The 13,649-nt window shown below is 32.3% G+C and overlaps 1 pseudogene; it reads right to left on the reverse strand.

Annotated features, from left to right (window-relative positions):
- Positions 1-11,826: 11,826 nt before the first annotated feature.
- On the reverse strand, positions 11,827-11,945 carry LOC118607597 (annotated as a pseudogene).
- Positions 11,946-13,649: the final 1,704 nt, after the last annotated feature.

Genomic DNA, 13,649 nt, shown 5'->3' on the forward strand with positions numbered 1-13,649 from the left:
AACTAGAATCTTATGTTTTCACTAGCGAATGCTCCTAACAAATCAGGAACCAGTGAAGAACCTTGTACTTTAATACTTTTCACATCTATTATCTTTCTTTCTGTTTTTGGAGACTAGGCAAGTTGATGAAAACAGACTTCATTTTGTATAATAATTTCTATAGTTCTGAAAGTAGGAAGACTCCCTACCTAACAATATCCGAAGAGGCAACTCCAGTTTTCCTTTAGACTCACAATGTAAAAGTTAATATTAACTGGACTTTAGTGTAGTTCTTTTAAAGATATCTAACAAGGAACCTCTGAAATCTGAGGAAATTGACCCAAACGTTCTGGATGTGTAATTCATAATTCAGAAACGGAGCTGCTGTAAAAGATTTCTAGATATGAATTGACACTGAGATTTGTTCCAGTACCATGATACACTTGAGTGGCTAATCAGTAAGGTGGCCATATAATTTATCATTCAAACCTGCACATTTTGGAGTGAATGGGAGCATTATTAATTCTTCAGGAAAACAACCATAATGGAAATATCTTATAAAAGTTAAATGTGTGGTCATCCAACTTACAACTTCTTGAATTTAGGCAATAATTAGAAGGCACTAATGAGTTTTGTATTTCAACAGACAGAGCCATGAGGTTTTGAAGAAATATACATAAGATCAAGAGTTTCAGATTAAAGTAATTTTGTGCAATATGATCTACTGGTACACTGGAGGTGCTATTCGATACAGATTGACTTGACCAAACTTTGCTACTCAGAATAGACATGACCAACGCTACCCTTTAGTTTTTCTTAGATCTATTTGGTTGGATCCAATAATTTAAAAACTGTTTGTGTGTGCTCATATGTGTGTATGTTAGTTAGTAAGTACATTGACAACATTGCACAGAGGTTTTCTTGTTTTGAAGCTACTTGACTAATAAAAAAACAAAACCCTAGACTTGGCTCTTCTCAATTCTAAGATACAACTAATTTAACTAATTGACCTATACAGAAAACACATATAAAAATTTCTTAGTACATATTTTGTTATGGTGCCTAAGTATTTGAGATGTTTTGTTAGAAAATTAATATGGTTACAAACATACTATTAAGCAATGTAAAAATAAATACAGATTTGCTAAACCTGATTTTATTATATCATTTATATTTAAGCAAGTGACAACTAATAAATGAATGATGAATATTTTTTCCAGATATTATACGTATGTACAGATTCTAGTACATACTAAATACAAATTATAGATAAATCTATTTTTTACTTCTACTACCCTTTGCTAAAGATTTATTTTAAAAAGCCCCACCAAAAAAGTTGGTTAAAATTCTATGATATTTTACATAGATTAGGTATCACTGAATTATGGGGCCAGGAGGCTCAGTCTTAGGTACAATTAAGATTTAGCATTGCCTTTAGTCTAAAGCAATTATAATTGAATAGGCTGACTGACAGAAAAAGAACCCACACGAAACTATCTTTACTTCCTTTTATACTGTAAAAATCACTGCTTCTGTCAGAGCCCATTTTAAAAAGATAGAGGGTCAACCTAACAGTTACTGTTTTTACTTTGTAATTACATATAATATATTTTATTTTAAGAGGTAAATATAGAATATATTTACAATATTATATAGCCTAACATTTTTCCCGTTGTCTCAGTTAACCTGTAATTGTCTAACCAAAATGCTTGAGATGAAATCAATTACTATGAAATGCAAATTGATCAACATTTACAAATTAAGTGGGTATTCTTATGAAAAATTTCTATCAGAGTTACTTAATCAAATTTTTAATATTTTATCTTCATTATTTTAAAAAGAAGGCTTATGTACAACATCTTTATAAGCTTAGATATTTTAAAATTTAATTATGCGTTTTCCTTCTTTACAGCTTGTATTATGGTCTAATTAAGTTTGTTCAGAAAAACTATAATCATTTAATAAATGCCGAAGGTTTTAGTTTATCCTTTGCATAAGTAGGTTAAGTTAAAAAATGAATCTTCTTTCTTTTTATTTTCTTTATAACAATGTGAAAACTGTACTCTGAAACAAGGTAAAAAATTAGAATAAGATAGATTTCAGTCTGAAATGGATTGTAAATCAACTTCTGTACTGTGAATATTTTATAGCAGGCATTCACAAACTAAAAAATCTGACATTTATATAGAAATGCATGCATAATTTTCCTCTTATATGTCATATCCCTGAGATGAAGGTAATTTTAAAATGCAAGGTCAAAGAAATGATTACGGTCTAACAAATAATAATAGAAGCTAAGGACAGGTATCAGAAAGCAATTTGGCATTTTCCTATTCTGTAGAGCATTTAATATCTAATGTACACTTCCCGATAGGACTAGGAAGGGCGAGGTAGGAAATCCTTGCTGTGACATGAAGATAACGGCAAGGTAGATTAATCGTTCCATTGATTTAATGGCTGTTATTGCTCCCTGGCCAAAACACAGTTGGAGCTGTTCTTGTGGGATCACAGTATGTCCTATATCTGAAAAATGGTATGACCAGGACACCCTCAGTCTCAGCAGGAAAGACACTGAACAAATTGTCAGCATGATTTACATACTAGTTGTCAACAGCATCTGGGTTGCTCTGTGAAAGAATGATGGGTAACAGATGTTCTGGGAAATGCTGCCATCTGCCCTTTCTCAGAATACATCCCCTGTGAAACAATGCATTTGAATGGATGTCACGGAGATACCTTAACCATTCTCAATATTTCAATTTTACTTGTGGTCATCACAAAAGCGAACAATCTTACGTATAAATACAGTCGGGTCCTTGTAAAAGTATTTAAGTGTAGTCACATAGTTTGGAAAGAGAATGATTGATGACTCCCCAGTGGCATGCTAGGAAAAAAAAATCCATGGGGAATTCAGGAACTCCACTTGTGCATACCTATCTGGTGATGTAATGCGAGTGTATTATTTAATTAGTGATTTGCTTAAATTCTACAGTGCTTTTATAAAAAAGTAAAATTATTTGATGTGTAATTCTTGCTCTGCAATAACATAAATGTAATAAGAAAAACATATAATTCAATAAAGTGAGAGTTGCGTTCAATTGTTGTGTAAACATAACCACTCTCAGCAACGTATCAATGCGTTGAAGTCATGTGCTCATTGATCGGTATCTGTGATCAAGGCTCGCAACACTGAAGAACATTTAGCCACTTTCCTAATCCCTTTCTCCTCAGTATAAATTATTTATTTAAGCAAAGGTTTCTTTCTTCTGTAGAGATGGTGATACGTTTCGAGCTTACTGGGCCTGGAACCTGATATACAATTTAAAAACTCCTCCGAATTCAACCATATTTTAAAAAAAAAAAAAAACCTACCAAATAGTTTTATGCATGAATTATTAATAAGAACATTATTCTTTAAAATACGATAAGTGCAAAAAAGCATTTATAAAGTTTTCCTCTCTTTGTGGGTTTAAGTCGTATGTCAGATCTTAGTGTATGCGTGTGATTATAACACTTATATTAAAAATAGCATAATAGAGGTTCATCTTGACAGGCATTTAGCAACACATATGACAACAGCGATATAGGCTTTACTAGTTTACTCTACCTTATTAATATAAAATTTTTATAATGACTATCTTAAGGAATTTTAACAACTAAATACCTTTTAAATGCTAAATGGTACCTGCTGTTGTACATTTTATCACATTTAACTATTTCGAATTTCTCCTGCATGTCTGGTAGAGACGATAATATTATGATAACCAGAATATTAAGTTCATGTAGGTAATTTAACCTTAATAGTCATTCTGAATAAGAATAAATATATATTTCTTTGGGGATGAACATGTTTTGTGAGAAGGCTAGACTAGTCTAAGAATAGAATCATCTACCCTGAGATTTAAACAGAACCCTCAGATAGTAGTTGAAATATTGATTAAAAATAAAAAAATCACACACACACACACACACACACACACACACACACACACACACACACACACGATAGCCAGACCATATGTAAAAACATGCATTTGAACCTCTGAAACCTAGCCCTAGCCAATTCTCTTTCACTTTGGAAACCCAAAAAGAACTACTTATCTTCTTAGCTTTTATCTTTTAATCTCATTTTATCTTCACCATCATCTTTGAAAAACATCTGAGAATAGCCAAATTTAATCAGGACAGATTAAAAGGAAGGGATTAGGCATGCTGTTCTCTCCCTTCAGCTCAGGTTTTAAAAGAATATAAAGCACCAGAGAATTACGGATTGACTTACATTGTCATAATTTCATCCAATTCAATTTAGCAAACGCTTACTGAGAAACTAACGAATGCTGCTGTGTGTTGAAGACATAAACACAAGGATGCAATTCTTGTTCACAGAAGTAAGGCTGTGAGGCAATCTTATATAGAAGTCCATTGTGGGTGCCCTAAAAATTAAAATTAGATGAGTCAAATTAACTTCAGTTTGTTTTTGTTCACTTGTTTGCTTGCTTGTTTACTTTTATGAGCAACAGAGCTAGGAACTCATGATTATTCATTTGTCCATGAAAAATAAATAAATTTAGTTAATTTTCTTATTTTATCTCAGCCCAGAGATGAAAACAGACTTATTTTAAAAGATAAAATATATCATAAAAATTGCATGTACTGATGCCAAAGATAAAGAAAAATTAGAACATAAGAGTTACTATACAAAAAGTATGGTTCATAAATAAAGAGATCAGTTTCCATTATAACGTATATCTTTGTGATCTTTATAATTTGGTCAGCTACAGCATATGTGATGATAATAGCCTTTCAAACGGGCTTAATTATACAACACTGATCGTATATATAAATGATTGTTTTATGTATAGAATTACAGTCCACACTAGAGGTCAAGGATGGACACTCTTTTGAGATTGCATGCAAGGTATAGTAGATCGTTTGTAATTGTTCCTGCATTCTTCACCCTTATTTCTTATGTCCATGTTTAATTAATTAATTAATTAATTAGTTAATTTGCTATATTACTTTATAGTTTCTCTCACTAGAGAGCCCAAATCAATTTCCCCAGCCTGAATTCTGAGTTTAGTCATGTAACTCACTTAGGACAATTGAATGGATATGTGATGCGTGAAGAGGATTGAAAAAAAGGGCTCGTCTATTTTGGTTTTCTTTCTTGTTTCTCTTGGAATGACACAGATATGCCCACACTTGCCTGTTGGAGCAAAGCTATTTTAGGTCATCTGAAAGCCACCTAATCCATAGACATATGAGTAAGCCCTAACGAAATCAGATAACCCAATTTAAATCAATGAAGTTCCCTAGTTGCGTGAGTTAAATAGATGTTTAAAGATATGTGCCACTGAGGGTTTGAGATTATTTTCTATCTTGTATGACTGGCAGTAGAAAACTCATACAAAAGTGTGCAAGATTACTTTTGTTTGCTTGCTGTTTGTTGTTTCTAATCAGCATAATTTTTAAAAATATCATCTGAATAAATGAAAGGCATGCGTCTTTCAATTAACCGAAGTGAATCATATACTATTTATTACTGTTTGCCTGACTCAAATGACTCATTTATGTTATTTGTTGAATTTTGTAAGCTTTTACTGTCATAGCCTTGATCTTTGAGGGTATTTATACAATGTTTATTCTTTGGAAATAGTAAAACATTTGACACAAATTTCAGTTGCATAAATCTAGTTGTCTGTAAACAAGTCTCTGGGTTATCTGACAAATAAAATATTTTAATAAACACTCAAATATAATTCATGTTAATCTTTATTGTAAGATTTTCAAATTGTCGAGAATAATATCACAGAGAAAACTCAGAGAATTCACAATATAACATTTGAAATAGTAAAAGAAGAAATTATAGGGGGGAAAAAAAGGAAGCCAAACCTACTTCTGGTTATAATACTGAACCATGTGTTTATGATTAAATTTTGTTTTCAGCAATTGAATAAAATCTAGCTCTGAAATTGATTAATTTAATTTATTATACTTTTCTTCTCTAATATAATAAAAGAAGTTAGGTAATTTTATTGATCTCTACTGAAGATAATAAAAATTATGTTCTTTCATTATTATTTGGAACATTTCCCATTTCTAAATGTTATGTTAGACAATAGTAAATCAGGCTAATAGACTTATAAACATAAATAACTTTCTGATCACTCGAATGGTATGAAGCCCATCACAAACAGCTCTTGCTTAAAATTTTAAAAAAATTTATTAAGTATATTGGGGTGATATTGGTTAATAAAATTACATAGGTTTCAAGTGAATGGTTCAATAATACATCATATTCTATTGTGTGTTCACCATTCAAAGTCACAGTTATTTTACCTTTATCTACCCTGCCCTCCGCCCCCACATACACACACACACACACTTTTCCTCTGGTAACAACCATACTGCTCTCTGTGTTTGAGTTTTTATTGGTTTACCTGTCTTATTTGTTGCTTTCAGTTTTATATTTTACTTAGGAGTGAAATCATATGGTTCTCGACTTTTTCCATCTGACTTTTTTCACTTAGCATATTTTCAAGATCCATCCACTTTGTTGCAAATAGCTTCTTTGTTAAGAGTCTTTTATTTAACTGTTATAAACTCCATTGATTCCTTTTTCTTTCTTGTTTTTCTTTATCTTTCCTTCTTTCATTTGAAATTTACATTTATATACTGAATGCATGCCATATGTTTAACTTTTACAATACTAAGTTTTAAATGTCCTCTCCTTACAAAGAGGTTAAGTCTGGTTTAGTTTAGGAGGTAGACTTTTAAACAAATTAACTCTTATGAACCTTATCTACGTCATTTATTTTACAGTTAGACCAAACTATCTCGTACTACTATTTATTCCCAAAATGAATGCCTGCTCCTTACTCAGTTATACACTTGATTTTCAACTCATCAAGATGTGCTTTAAATCTCTGTACTTCTAGCCATTAAAATTCAACTGTCCGATTAGTTCCGAAGCCCTAGAACTGCACATGACATGCAAGAGGTCCCTTGTAGGATGCAGCTCTGGAGCTCAGCATTCACCATTTTGGCCTTTGATTTAAGCTGGCGTTGTGGCATGTGTGCCTCGTCTTCTGCTGTCTAGTTTGGGATCTTTACCAAAGCTACAGTAACAAAGTCTGCCTGGAAAAATATCTTCTGGGTTGTAGAAGAGTGAGTGTCTGTGGGGACCACTCTCAAACAACTGGGAAAAGGAGCTAGTGGGTAAATATTAAAATTTACCTGTGCTACAGGTGTACAATCCTAGAAAACATTTTGTATGCCTCTCAGAAAGTCTAGGAGGACCCAAACCTGTGCTACCAACAGCAGCCATATAGTAAAAATAGGCTCCTAAATTGTACATTAAACCGTATTCACAGTATCTTAGTGACTTGAACAAATATGTAGTTCTCTTTACAATGTACGTTGATATAAGAATATAGAGTATAGTAACTTGAAATCATTTATTTAGAAATAACAAAATTCTAGAGCTAATATTGCCTCAATATCATATACACCAATGTTCTATTATATAATATACTCCTCTATCCAAAAGAAATACAATTCTTTTAACTTTCCACTATTTCTCATCATTTGAATCTTTTTTTTTTCTGAGTTAGGACAAAAGGGAAGGGCAAAATTATTTTTAGCGACATGAATAGAATCACATATTAATTTTTCATATTTGCGGTTTACAGAGAACACAAGATAATGAGTTTTATTTAGAATGTAAGCAATCAAAGAGAGACAGAATTGATATTTGGCCTTCTGAGTATGTATATCAACTATGCCAAACAGACCTGCTATTTAAAACTTTCTGTAGACAAAGGAAATAATTCTGGATAGTCTTAAAGTAAACACAAATCACATACACAAAAATATAGCTTACTTTATGGAGACAGTGAAGTAAATCAACGTTGTATAGCATTTAGAAATATGTAGTGAGAGATCACAATAGCCTTATTTGAAGAAACAGTTAAATTCATGATAATGTCTTTGATTTTCTTTTGCATTCCGCATTCTACTTTGTAAGTGGGCTAGTGAGGGAACAAAAAAGAACCATAAAGGAGATAAAAAGAAATAGAAAATAATGTAATCCTAGAAAGATTATGTCAGTGGATCACATATATAAGTGCTGTCATTATCCACTCCTGCTCTGATGGAGACTCACTCTCCTTCCTGTTGAGCCTGGATGTGGCATCGTAATTGTCAGTGTAGTACTCCACACAGCCATCTTAATTACTCAAGATTAGATAAACCTTATTCATCACTCTGAGATACAAGTTCCTTGCTCCCTCTCTTTTAAAGAATAAATGTCTTGTTAAATGACACCTTTTCTATGTCAAGACAAGAACATTTGGAATATTTTTTTGCTTTTTTTTTTTTTGTATAGATAAAATAGTATTCTTCTAATAGTCCTGAGAATATATAGAAATACATTTTCCATATCATTTCCGGCATGGCTAGCTTCCAAATGAAGAAGGCTTTGCAGTTATTAAAGGGGTTTACAGAAGAGCTCAGCAGTCAAGATGACATTCTTAGACAGGGCTCCTTTCCTCAGTGTCTCGTTATAGAAAATTAACCTTATAAAATTACTTCTCTGTAAATCTAAGCAAGTCCCTGGAAATCATTCGTTTTTTGATTGTTTGTTTTGGTTTGTTTAATTTCTTTTTCCAATTACATTACTAATCCATTTTAAGAATTTCTTAACAACCCCTTTTGCAAACTCTTGGAGCCACAAATGTTTTCAGAATACAGATTGGTTTTGGATTTTAACATATTAATAAGTAGCACATACATCACAAACACATTAAGACCCCAGGCTGTGCACCCTGTGATCAATTTTTTTCTATTGCTGAGAACATATGAACAGTCACATCATGTGGACTAAATAATTACTATACATAGCCTCATGTCCACACACAGGAATAGTTTTGCTGCCAAATGAACTTGCACAAAATTTTCAACAACAATAATAGCAACAACACCAACAAAAACCTTTTGGTTTTTAAAGCTTTTAGGATTTTGGAATTTTAATAGAATATGGAGAAATGTATTATTAAAAAGGAGATTTAAGTTTTATTAAACTCCTTTTCTTATTATTTAAAGTGATGTTAATCATTCCAATTAAATGTGCTCTGTAATCCAAATATATAAGCAATTTAAATTTCTTTATGACTTTTACTTTATACATTTTTTTAAAAAATTGGATTCTAGAAAAAGGTGTCAGGACATTTTTCTCTTCCTCATGGAATGTAATAGGTCAAAGTTTATCATTTTTTCCCCAGTATAATGTATCTGAAGTAGATTTTTACTTGAATTCTATGTCAAGTAATACAATTTAATAAAATCATCTGAGAATCTTGTCTTATGCTAAATTATATCTTTTTTTTTTAACATGGATGCAACAAATAAATATATTGCCAAGAATAAAGGTGATATTGAACTAAAGAACCAATATTTTGGCAAAGCATCATTACCCATAGGAGTCTCATTAATGCTTTGGCACAAAAATTGGGTAAACAACATGTGGTTTAGCAAATCTATTTAGGCCCCAGGGGAGGACTTTAGCATAGGGAGAACAATATGGAACATCAGCTTTTACTATGTTTCCCAAATGGTCATTGCTGCTTTATGGAGATGAAGACACAGGTAGTGTTACAGAGTTTCTCAAGAAATATAATCTCAATTGTGCAGGTATTTGATGATACCGGGACACTTTAATAGCAACACCAGTAACATTATCCCCTCCACACACATAAACACGAAGCAGGTTTTATAAAGAATTTTTCACATTTAAGAAAAGATTTTTTAATATTTTCTTTTTATAAATTCACTCTAAAACGTAACTTCATAATTAACATCTATATTTTTTTCCTGGTGGCAATGTTGCATGCTAATGTGCAGAAACGCACATGTCATACACTTTTCTTATTGGAGATGGATAAAGGCGCCCTCTAAATGACTGAATTAGAAGGCTCCACAGAAAAAAAAATCAGCCATCGATTGCCTGCATGGCTGAAAAATGCGGTGGGAGCTTTGCAAAAGTGACTCTTCTAAGTAAAATCTCTGTCTGAGTGTTGCGTGTACAAATAAGTAATATAGGAGTCAAGTGAGTAATACCATTTGTGATGAATTTGCACACCACTAACTTCAAATTACTTTAAAAGAAGTTGAAATTGTCATCACTGTGATGTTTTGTTATATTTCTCTTAATCTATAGTTTTTGTCTTTTTTGCCTACCTCATTCCATTTTAATGTTGAAATAAATGAAGACCACCTAAATGAGAGCAGAGGCTATTGACAAAGAGCTTGCTGTAGCAGAGTCAGGCGTCACTTGAGTTTGGCAGAGACTCAAAGGAAGGCAGGGGAGTTGGAAAGCTTTATAGGGAAAAAAAGGAAAAAGAGTTCTGTTATATTCTGAATGAAAGGTGTTGCCCTGAGGCAGTTGGAGGAGAGCTAACTAGAAGCAAGACATGTTTTATGATAGGTTTAGGGGGCATAATTGAATTTCTTTTATTGGTCTTGAGTTGAGGGTGGGCAAATGTGAGAAAGATGGAAGAGGAGCTGGCAGTTATTAACTCTAAACTGATGATTTTGGAATTCTGGACTGATTGCTTCAGAGGTTGTGGTCTGGCTTCCTGGGCTGTTTGTCACCAAGGTTTTGGGTCAGAGTTGTTATTGTAACATAATATCTGGCCATTGTCCAATTGTCTATTTTTCCTCTTATTCGGTATTTAATCATACCAGAGGCTGCCGATAGCAAAAATAACTCAAAAGAGTATGGGATTTTAGGAGTACAGCCACCATCTCCATCCCAATCTGTTTTGAGAATCATTCTTTTAATCTTTTCCACTGTTTTTAATTCTAGAAAATAATAGAATAAAAAAATAACTGGTTTTGAGTTTAGCTTCTGATATTCTAGATTAGGGTTTGTTCCTTCAAGAACTCAAGGAGGCCACTAGAAGGTTTATTCTCCAGACCTCAATGTTTTCTGAAAAGGAACGACTGTGTATCTAGGCAGAGGGACTGAGGTGCCCTGAAAATTCCCCTCATCTAGCAGTTTTTCTTCATTGTAATGATCATTTTATAGATCAAGAATCTAAGGAACAGAGAATGTGTGTATTTTGCTTAAAGCCACAAAATTTGTAATTTTAAAATTTAACTACCTCAGACTCTAACAATATATCATTCTATCTTTTACTGTCGCTAGAAGGCAAGTGATATTTGTAATTTTTGAACTTACTTTTATCACTTCAAGTTTGTTACTTCACAGTAAGAAGCATACAGAAACCCTTGAGGATTACCACACAAGCTCATTTTAGCTAAAGCATTACTGGTTTATAAAAAAAAAAAAAAATAGTTTCATGCTTTCAAAAGCAATGACACATTATTTTTATTTGTAATTTATTTTAGATGTCATTTGCATTACCCAATATATTGAACAGTATGGAAAATGAAGCTCTATAGAATCTGAGAGTAAACCATACCTCCTTTATTTGTTGTTATTTCCTTACCACATAGAATATTTTACATCATAAATATTCAATAAATAAATAGCATGTAAATGAACATTCTGAAATCACTGTTTCATTGACATTCAAGGATTCTTAAGCAACACTCCACACACACACACACACGCACATATCTCCTACATAAATTATTTAGGAATAATTTAATCTATTGGTAAAACTCGATTTTGATAAGTGAAAGCACATAATTTCTAGATTAATAAAATTAATTTTTTTGAAAATTTAATTTATTTATTTTATTTTTTTAGGCCAGGCAATCCTTGGCTGACCTCACAGATTGCAAGGACCTTGTCAGTTTACAATCCCTTATATTTATTTTTTACACCTACAGCATCTGGTCTTCCTATGTGGTCTCCCATCCAAGTATTAACCAGGCCTAACCCTGCTTAGCTTCTGATATCAGATGGAATCAGGCATGCTCAGGGTGACACGGCTGTAGACTGGAAATTTTAATAATGTAATTTTAATGTTCGTCCTTTCTGAACTTTCTTTTCCTTTTTGGTTGTCTGTTTCCTCTACATAAGCTTAATTTGTGGAATCTGTTCTTTCTGTATCTATTTCTTTTTTTTTTTTTTTTGCATTCTCTCTTTCATTCAACATTTTGACAGCTGATCATGGATCAGAGCCTATGTTAAATGATATAAATTAAAAGAATGACTGCAATCTCTAATGACATAGAGGTTCACCATTTTTGTATTGAAATTTCCTTTTGAAATATAATTTAAAAAACAAACAAACAAAACCTTCTCATATACCTACAGAATTCCATGTTTTTTCACAAAATCTTGGCCTAATCAGAGCACTCAAACTTGTGGCTGTTTTAGTGACTGTTGTTATTTTTGTCTATTAGCATTGCATACTTGAAGTAACAAAAATAAGCTCAACACTTATGATCGTCTCTTGCCTTCAGAAAATGGGTTACAAGTTCTGTCACAAAAATATGTTTTGAGCTGAAAGGTCTAAACACAAATAAAAACTCTCCTCAAATATCTCACTAAAAATGTTTCTTAATTATTGTGCTGATTTTAACATATGTTCACAAATTCTTTGCTACTCTTCCCTCCAGGAGGTGGGTTTAATTGTCCTTTGTTTGAGTGCAGATTAGACTTAGTAAATGCCTTCTAATGAACAGAGTAGGTAAAATTAAAAACAAATGTGTTTTATACTAGATAAATCTGGCAGACACCACTGTAACCAAGTGATCAAGGTTAATAACAACCGTGATAAGTACGTGAACATCATCTACCTCCTGAGATAATGCAGTGAGTAGGGTACTTCGCCTAAATGGCATTGTCTCTAAGATTCACAACATCAGTCTGATCATAAGAAAATATCAGACAAATTCAAAATGAAAGACATAGGAAATACCTAACCAATATCTTTAAAAATTTCAAAAGCATGAAATAAAAGGAAAGACAGAGAAATGTCACAGATATGAGATTTCTAAGGAGATGTGACAACTAAATGTACATGATATTCTAGACTACTCCCTGGAACAGAAGAACAGAAAAGGATGTTAGTGTAAAAACTGGTGAAATATGAATAAAATTGCTGATTAGTTAATCCATTTGTATCAAAGTTAATTTCCTAGTTTTGACAAATGTGCCATGTGAGGTGAGATGTTAAGTGTAAAGGAAGCTGGATGAAGAATGCACGTAAACTGCAAATTCTTTATAATTTTTCCATGAACCTAAATTTATTTCAAAATAAGAATTTTAGAAATAACAACCTCTATCTCTTTACTGAAAAATGATGGATTCCACATACATTCTTTAGTATTTTTTTTTTAATCGAACATTCTTCACCTTGTCTCTTTGTCCCTATGATAATGGCAAGTTTCAGTTTTTAAATTACCTTACTTCTGTTTTGGTCAAAATATCAATGCGGAAATATAAGGACCACTCTAACATCTGACAAAGCAGGAATCTCTGGAATTCCTGATAAGCCGATACTCTCCATCTTGCCTTCCTATGGATGAGGGAACACTTACTAGGTGTCTAAGCACTGAGAATCAAAACCCACTTCGATGAATAACAAATATGTGATGATATATTCATTTAACATTTTTAGAATTCAGATTCCTTATCTGAATATGCACTTATGGTTATTTAAATTAAAGGGATACCAATTCTGCCAAAGATAATT

This window comes from Rousettus aegyptiacus, unplaced genomic scaffold (genome assembly GCF_014176215.1).
Source record: "Rousettus aegyptiacus isolate mRouAeg1 unplaced genomic scaffold, mRouAeg1.p scaffold_m13_p_8, whole genome shotgun sequence".
NCBI lineage: Eukaryota > Metazoa > Chordata > Mammalia > Chiroptera > Pteropodidae > Rousettus > Rousettus aegyptiacus.